Source organism: Sinocyclocheilus anshuiensis, unplaced genomic scaffold, assembly GCF_001515605.1.
Source record: "Sinocyclocheilus anshuiensis isolate Anshui unplaced genomic scaffold, SAMN03320099.WGS_v1.1 scaffold2125, whole genome shotgun sequence".
In the NCBI taxonomy this organism is placed as follows: Eukaryota; Metazoa; Chordata; class Actinopteri; order Cypriniformes; family Cyprinidae; genus Sinocyclocheilus; species Sinocyclocheilus anshuiensis.
In genome coordinates this window covers 89,327-98,832 of record NW_015551130.1, presented here as the reverse complement: position 1 = coordinate 98,832, position 9,506 = coordinate 89,327, and the positions used below count along the sequence as shown (strand labels likewise).

Sequence of the window (9,506 nt, the reverse complement as noted above, 5' to 3'; positions counted from 1 at the left end):
GTTATTGTTGTTACCTGGACTGATGCAAGCACTAAGTTGCCGATTTTGTGTCATATCCCTGTTTCCCATATCAACCGTCAGGATGGAGTTGGCTGCAGAGCCTGCTCACAGTTCTCCCAAGGCGGCTATCCCAGGGTCGTCAGAGGCCTCGTCGGCGGCACCCAGTACCTCTCGCCCGTTCCTGGTGCTCACGATGTTCCCGAGGCGGCGGTGCCCGCTCACGATGTCCCGAGGCGGCGGTGCCCGCTCCCAGTGCCCCCGAGGCGGCGGTGTCTGTTTGTGTTCTAAGCCCGTGTCTCAGAGTCTTAGCTCTGTTTGTTTTCTGTTTTCTGTTTTTTACCTTTTTGATCTGTTTTGATCAATCGACATCTGATCCCCTGGCGGCACACCGAATGACATGCTGGGACTGCCATAAGACAGCCCAGCAGAATCACTCAGCAGCCGCTCAGGACAAGCGCTGCGGAAGGGGTGAGTAAAATATAACTTAATTCCCACCATTTCTGATATTATCTATCAAACTAATCTGATTAATTTGATCGTTCGCTTTTATTCTAAAACTGCAAGTGCAGCGCGTTAGCATTCGTTAGCCGGTTAGCTTGTCATTCGCGTTTCCATTCGCGTCTATTGCTGTTTTCTTTTCTTTTCTTTTTTTTCTTTTTTCTCGCTCCGTTTCTTTTCTCTCTCGTGCCATTTTTTTCACGAGTTCGTCAAACAACAGTGGTAAGTCAGAATCATTCTTCAATCACGGTGAGTAATGGCTTCTTCTCCTGCTATTGTTGTTTGCACCGCTTACCACATATTTAGTTTCTCTCTCTCTGTCGGCAACATTTTTGTTTTCCCCTGCAGTCAAATAAACCTGCATTTGGACCCAGACCCTTTGTTTACACGGTGTGTTTTCCTGACCGCGCCGTGACAATAGGGACATTGTTGGACACGATGCAGTGAAAAACCCACCTAGAACATTAGTTAGCTTCATGAGGGCTGATTGCTTTTATATAATGATAACTACATATAGCTGGCCAGGTTTCATAAAATAAACACAGAGCAACTATTATTTATTGATAACAAATAATAATCCTTCCACTAAGTTTTTCAGCAATGTTTTTCAGAATGGTTGCCAAGCAACACACAGACACAGCGACACACAACAGGTGCAACAGCACAGTGATATTAATGAGGTCATGGGTGTGTGTTTACGGAGTATTCTACAATGGCTTCAAACACAGCTCAACCAATCATAATAAAGGACCAGAGCTATCTGCTTTATAAATGATAATTACATATTGTTTCATTGTGATGATCAGGGCTTGACATTAACACCTGCCAAATGCGGGTGGATTTCATCTGTGGCGGGTAACACAGTCACTCCCACTAGCCACTTTGGCGGGTTGAATTCTACATACAGTAACAGAGCTCGACATAATGCTTGTCTGGGACAAATGGATTTTTGAAGGAGCAAGTGAAAGAAGAGAAATTTTACTTGCCAGACCAGACAACTATTCTGATTAAAACATCTAATTAGGAAAGCACCGAAATTTCGGCGAGAATGATTCATTTATTGTTTATTACACTCCGTGTAAACAGCGATTGATAATGGATAATCAACAGTAACAAGGTCACACCAGTTGAGGCTAATGCAGCCTGTCTGTGAGAAATTCTCGTGGAGAAATTAAAACAAATGAACACAACAGCACACATAGGAAACATACAAATGTAACTTAGTTTTTATATTTATAACATACAGCCTACTTAAGCAACATAACACGACCAAGAGAGTGAAGATTTCCCTGAAAACCACGATTGCAAATTTTACATTTTATACAAGAGTTAAAACGAGAAGCCTAGTTAATATACATTTTAGTTGAATATTGGAATTTTAATTTATTGAAAGGATATATTGTCAACGTTGACTGTTTTTGCTTGATTTGGTTAATGAAAATAATTCCAAAAAAAGATCACAGCAGAGCAGTCGTGCATCATTTTGAATCACTGGAGTCATTGATTCAGTGGTCCAGTCATAAAGACAAGACACTTGCTTCATTCTTGAACGAATCAGCCGTCTGAACGAATCGTTTGAAGGCATGCTTCAATGACTCATTCATTAAGACAGTCACTTGCTGCCACCTACTGGCGATTTACTTTCATAGTAGCTTATCTTTGGAATTTTTTTTTTCCACATTTCATAATTGTATATCTAAAAAAACTATTTTAAAACACCAATCTCAGAACATTATTTATGCTGTTATAATTTTGCAGTCTAAATGCATTCATGCTACATTTAATTTACATTGAACTGTCTGTGTAAATGCATCTGAATGCACTTCATTCACTTCTGTTTCTTCTGCAGTGAAAAGATCAGTTTTGTTGATACTGATTTAATTTGATTGGTAACAGCCCTATGTTTTATTATATTAAGTGAAATTATTAATAAAATGTAAGAATTTGGTATGAAAGATGATGCATGCATTTAGGCCAAAAATGACCTGGAAATCAATTTAAATAAAGTTTTGTATGCAGTATTAAGTCATATAAAATGTAATTTACCAACAACAAAACTGTGGCCAGTGAAAATGTTGAGTGGCTAGTAAATTTGGAAAACCACTAGCCACAGTGGCTGACGAGCAAAAAAGTTAATGTCAAGCCCTGGTGATGATACATTATGTGCATCAAATCAACAAGCATCTTAAATCAAAAAAGCATCTTAATCTCAAACTGTACCCAGTGGAAAACCCCCCAAAAGTGAACCGTACCGTGCCGTACCATGCCGTACCACACAGTGGAAAAGCGCCATAAGAGAGCACTGGTCATTCCCTCCCCCCACCTACAAGCCCTGCCAGTCCCGAGACTCGAACCTGCAACCTTTGGGTTACAAGTCCGACTCTCTAATTATTAGGTCACGACCACCCCAATTAGGCACACAGCCTTTGTGTGTTTATTTTGTATGAACAGTGTTGTTTGATAGGTTATGCCATGTTCTTTGTTAATATTTGATATAAAATATTATTTTATATCTAGAAAAAATATAAGACTGTGATGTATGCTTAAACTATTGTCAATGCCAGACAAGTGAAATCAGTAAAAACTTTCAAATGTATTTCTATAAATTAAATTAAATTAAATTAAATTTATGCATTTAGCAGACGCTTTTATCCAAAGCGACTTACAGTGCATTCAGGCTATACATTTTTTACCAGTATGTAAAAAATTCTATAAAATTACTATGTTTATGTTTTTGTAATAGCTTTACTATGTAAAGCTATTGAACCAAAACCAGATTTTCACCTCCCAAATCAGTACAAACAAGATATTTCACATTGCAATTTACTCTGAAATTTAATTTAAAAGCTACAAATTTTGATTAAATAGGGTGACCATATGTCCTGTTTTCCCCAGACATGTCCTCTTTTTGGAACTAAAAAACTGCATCCGGCCGGGAATTCTAAATCGCCCAAAATGTCCGGGATTTGGCTTTTGCTTTATATAATTCATTGTGTACATTTTTTATTAAAGCCCTGCGCAGGAGCTTTTTTTTTCATCCCGCTGATTTTCTGACTATTACCGCCTGCTCCCGCAAACATTCTAATACTGAATATAATGTTGGTGCATCAGGTAGCTGCTATCAATATATCACTTTGGATGCAGCTCATGTTGGATGCAGGATTGCCAAATGCGCATTTTTTCCACGGAATTGGACTGATTTTAAACTGTTGCGGCGGGTTGATTTTCTTCTGTGGGTTAAAGGTTTGAAATATTTAATAAATTACATTTGACTGAAATGCTTGTATTGAAACATTTTGCACTCTACCTATGATAAACTGTGGTAGATGTTAAAGGGTTGGTTCACCCAACAATGATAATTAGTCCATGTTTTACTCACCCTCAAGCCATCCTAGGTGTATGTGACTTTCTTCTTTCAGACGAATCCAACCGGAGTAATATTTAAAATTGTCCTAGCTCTTCTAAGCTCTATCATTGCAGTCAGTGGCTGTTTCTATAAAAAACCCTAACCGAATCTATAAAAAACGTGCCTCACACAGCTCCCCGGGGCGTGAATAAAGGCCTCCTGTAGCGAATCCATGAGTCTTCATAAGAAAAATATCCATATTTATAACTTTATAAACAGTTTTGTGTAACTTTCACTTCCTGTCGTACGCGCGTTCACAAGAGACTGCCTTTCTGGTGGATGTCGTAGGACACCGGCGCAGCGAAGCGAGAGTCTCGCGAAAACCAACGTTTGTTTACAGGAGCAAAGGAAGCAAAGTTTCCTTACTTTAGCAAAGGAAAACCAGTCTCCTCTTGGCTTATATCGAAATCCTCTGACATTTTTCTTTACAAATCCTCGTTTTGTTCGTCTAATTCGTGACCGGTGGTTTGTTTTGTTTATTTGACGTGTTTTGGACTGTGTAACAGAAACACCCGCTGACTGCAATGATAGAGCTTAGAAGTGCCAGGACAATTTTTAATATAACTCTGATTGGATTCGTCTGAAAGAAGAAAGTCACATACACCTAGGATGCCTTGAGAGTGAGTACAACAGGCTAATTTTCATTTTTGGGTGAACTAACCCTTTAAGTTTTGTGAAGGATGGCCACTGGTAGGAAGCCTTTTAGCTGTGTTTAAGATCAATCTGTAAAATGGTGACTGTAAAATATGTATTTTAGGTATGGAAATGACATATTTTGAGTTTTGATATGGTAATTGCGCTACTTTGGGGTCTACTTTAACCCCGTCCCCCCACCCCACTCCACTGTCCTTGTTTTGGAAACTAAAATATGGTCCCCCTAGAATAAACAGCTGTCTACAAGTTGTTTACTTGGCTTTTCTACAGCATCTCACAGCAGGCAGAAGCCTTGTGTAACCTTCACTTGTCTGCTTCCTCAGGTTGAGCTCATCCACCACCTCCCCTGACATCATCAGTACACAGGCCATCAATGAGCACATGGAAGGTGTGAGGTTTCTTTGTGGATTAGTTTGGAGGTAGCTCAGGATTTCCATATATAATGAATTGTCATTGAGCTCCAGTAAGCAGTAAAACAGGTTTACTGAGGTTTCAGGGGAGATGTCCTGGCTTTGTAATAGTTCTGTAATGTGTTGAGTTGTTTTTGTGATGCTGTCCTTGCTGTCCTCAGGGTGTGTGAACAGGTCTCTGAGCATTTTCTGATTGGATTCTAATGAAATGCCCATCAGAAACCGCAAAAACAGGTCAAAATGTCCCTTCTGACTCTGCATTGCTTTCTCAATAACCTTCTTTAGTAAATCATGCAAAGGAATATTTTTGGAGAGTGCGTGTCTTCTAGACTGAAGGAGAACCAGATATTTGTCCCAGACTCTGCTTTGTTTCTCTTCAAAGAAAAACTGAAGCTCCTCCATGTTCTTGTCCAGGTAGCAGAGGAACATGTGCACTGCAGCGAGAAACTCTTGAACACTCAGATGCACAAAGCAGAAGACCTTCATCTCATGAAGTCCGGCTTCTTGCTGAAAGATCTCAGTAAGCATTCCTGTGGACTCAAAGTCTTCACTCACATTAATACCACATGCTTCCAGATCTTTCTCATAGAACACAAAGTTTTTATTCTTTAGTTGCTCAAACGCTAGCTTGGCTAATTTCAGAATCATTTCTTTATTGGAATTTAAGAGCTTGGTGAAGTCTCTTTCTTTTTTTCTGTCATGCTTCTGGCTCTTCATGTTCATCTATATTAGCAGGAAGTGGATGTACATTTCGGTGAGTGTTGTATTGATGGTCTCCGCATTGTTTCCAATGAGGGTGTCTTGAAGAACAGTGGCTGTGATCTTACAAAACACTGGAATGTAGCACATGATATAGAGGCTGTGAGATTTCTTAATGTGTGAGATCAGTCTGGAGGCTTGTCTCATCTGTGACCCTCATTCCGAAGAACACCTCCTTCTGCTGGTCAGTGAATCCTCGCACCTCAGTGAACAGCCCTACATACTCAGGAGAGATCTGATTGGCTGCTGCTGGTCGTGATGTAATCCAGATGAGAGCTGATGGAAGCAGAGTCCCGTTCACCAGACTTGCAACCAGCTGGTCTACAGATGATCGCTCCTCAAACACTCGTCACCATTCCACTGTCAAAATCCAAAGGCAGTTGACTCTCGTCCAGTCCATCAAAGATAAATGCAAGCTTACAACTATACAGCTTATTTATCTTTGCTGTTTCCAGGTCGTTCAGTTCAGGATTAAATTTCTGTAGAAACTCATGCAGACTAATCTCTTTGTCTTTAATGCAGTTAATTTTGCGGAATGGAAGCAGAAACAGACAGTTTATATCAACATTGGCTTCTTCTTCAGCCCAGTCCAGAATTAACTTGTGTACGGAGACTGTTTTTCCAATGCCAGCGATGCCTTTGGTCAGCACAATCTTTTTCTTCTTATTTCTGTTCCGACTGAATACATCATTGCATTTGATTGGTCTGTCCTGTGATTTAAAGATTTTAAAAGAATCATCAATCTGCAAAACCTCATGTTCACAATTGACTTCTTTAATGTCCCCCTCGGTAACGAAGAGCTCTGTGTAAACATCCTTGAGATGTGCTTCCTTTCCATTTATACCCTTGAAAATGTATTCTACTTTCTCCCTCATGTTCGTTTTGTGAGTTTTCAAGAAGTTTTGCAGCCCAAAATATTCTGTTATGAAAAAAAATGTTCAAATTAACTGGAAATGTTGGGAACAAAACAACACTAGAAACCGAACTATTAGCATGATTGTCAAAATTAACTAGGACAGACATATAGTTTTTAAATACATAGTACAGAAAGCAACTCCTCCCATACTAAGATCAATATACTGTACATCAAACATGCTAAAATCATTTCTGAGCCCACTGTGAGGATGTGACTTAAACTGGTTAACCTTGTTTTTCTGTGTGTTTCTCAGCTCCAGCTAATGATTTTTGCACTGTAAAGAGAGAGAGAAATAATGGGAGAAAATGTAGAACTAAAATTATATAGATTGTAACTTGAACAGTAACTTTAATACACATTCACAAGCTACTTTATTACACCAGTTCAACTGCTCATTAACGCAAATATCTAATCAGCCAATCACATGGCAGCAACTCAGCGCATTTAGGCATGTAGACGTGGTCAAGATGAGTTTAAACCAAGCATCAGAATGAGGAAGAAAGGTCATTTAAGTGACTTGGCACAGTTGTTGTTGCCAGACTGGCTGGTCTGAGTATTTTAAGAAACTACTGACATACTGGGATTCTCACACACAACCATTTAGGGTTTACAGAGAATGGTCAGAAAAAAAACTAAAACAAAAAAAAAAATCCAGTGAGAATTTGGTATAAACAATATGAAAGCATGGATTCATCCTGCCTTGTATCAACGGTTCAGGCTGCTGGTGGTTTAATGGTATGAGGTTTATATTTTCTTGGACACTTTGGGCCCCTTAGTACTAATTGAGCATTGTTTTATCACCTCAGCCTACCCGAGTACTGTTGCTGACAGTCTATCTATTTATGTCCACGGTGTACCTATTTTGTGATGGCTACTTTCCAGCAGGGCAACGCATGTTGTCACAAAACTCAGATCATCTCAAACTGGTTTCTTGAACATGACAGTGAGTTCACTATGCACCTTATTGTTCAACGTGGAAGTAAGCTGTTTTCGGTGAATGTGCAAGACTTCCGGTTCACTAGCCGCCATAGGGAAATAACGAGAAGTGCAGTAAACGGTAAAACGGTGGCACTACTAACCAGTGCGTTGATAATTGAGATAATACATTAACATAATATGGTAAGATACACCAGTTTGAAATATCAAGCTGCAAAACAAGCTGTTTGTACAGCTAAAAAATACCTGGAAGCGGATGACACCGGAAGCCAGACACATTAAATTTACAAATGCTCTGCTCTTACGGGAAAAATAAGGTGGATACTCAGATGTCCTTAACAGATCTCAATCCAATAGAGCACCATTGGGATGTGCTGTAATGGGAGATTCACATCATGGATGTGCAGCTGATAAATCTGTGTGATGCTATCATGTGAAAATGAACCAGTTCTCTGAGGAATGTTTACATGTTAATGTTAATGAATGAATGAATGTTAATGTCGCATTTTATTGCGATCCTGCATCATTATTCGCCATTTCACCACAAAATACAAAAATCAAATACAGAAAATTATCCCTAATTTAATTAAAATTGTAATGCATTCTTTTCACAAGGATACAGATGTTGTGCATCTGATGTCATGCATGAAATTATATAAAGAAAGCAAATCTTTCATACCTGCATCTCACATAAATGCCACAGGCAAAGCAAAACAATATCCTAATGTATTACACAAGAGTGGGGGTGAATTGTTTTGTAGTTCTTGTGATAAAATTCTGGATCACGAAAGAAAGTCTACTGTTGACTGAAGCAGAAGCAAACATCTGCGACAGACAGACCTGTGGCTGACAGTGATTGAGATACAGGTGACAGCTGTTGGACACGAGTGAAATGAAGTAAGCAAAAGTGATTGTTGTTTTATATGACTGGGCTGGAATGATGATGTAAGTGTCTGTAAGCTGGCCTGTATCTGCACAGCTTTCAGTGGCCGGTACAGTTTCAAGTTTTTGAAATGTTACAGCGATTAAGAAACACGGATGAATTCCCAATTTAAAAGTATGATGTGCTTGATAGTATTAAAAAGAGTCATTCAAAGCGCTGTATACTGCGAGAGAGAACATAATACAGTCAGTCATAACTGTGGAGTTCTGTGCGCTTGCAGCCTGTCAGCACGCGAGCACCGAATTGTGTTTTCTTTCTAGGCACTTGAACAGTCTAATACATACATTATTGTCAAAATGTCTGTCTTGGCAAATATTCAAATAAACACTGTCAGTTATGTCTTAAGTGAACAAACTGTTTGGGGTGAAAACACTGGATCCACGCATTACTGTAGGTCTACTGTAAATGGCAGCAACCTTTCCTGCTGCTGTCTGTGTTATTAATGGTAATCACACAACTACAGCAAAACTTTCTGGAAATTACCCCAACCACAAAGTTAAAAGTAACACAACACTGGTGATCAGTATTGTTTTTAACCTTCTGAATTCTCCTGTAAGTCTTCAGCCAGCTGGTTCTGGTTAATCTTCCTCAGGTTGTTCAGTGTGATCTTCACAGCTTCATCATCTCCAGCATCAGATCCACTATGTCAGTGACAGCAGCATTCTCCAGGTTACCGGCTCTAATTTTCTTATCGTCTTTTATAAGACGCCTAAATCTCTTCAGATCGTCTTCTAGCAGGTCATCTAGAGTATTATAAAGCAGCTCTGAAACAGACGCCATCATTCTTCATAGAATGCTGGAGAAGTTGTTTTCAAAACGTTGCACTTTTTTTGCAGGGATCTATGCCGACAAACAAATGTGCACAATTAAATGACACTGAAAAATCATTTTCTAAACTTGTAATGGCTATAACAAAGTATTTAAAATAATTAAAAAAAAAAAAAATTTTACAAATAATTAATTATTCAATTACTTTGGTTTGAG

General features: G+C 39.1%; 1 pseudogene; it reads right to left on the bottom strand.

Moving 5' to 3' along the window:
- The window catches only part of LOC107663190 (NACHT, LRR and PYD domains-containing protein 12-like), a 47,227-nt pseudogene extending 37,922 nt beyond the window's left edge, over window positions 1–9,305 (bottom strand).
- Between the last annotated feature and the right edge of the window lie 201 nt (window positions 9,306–9,506).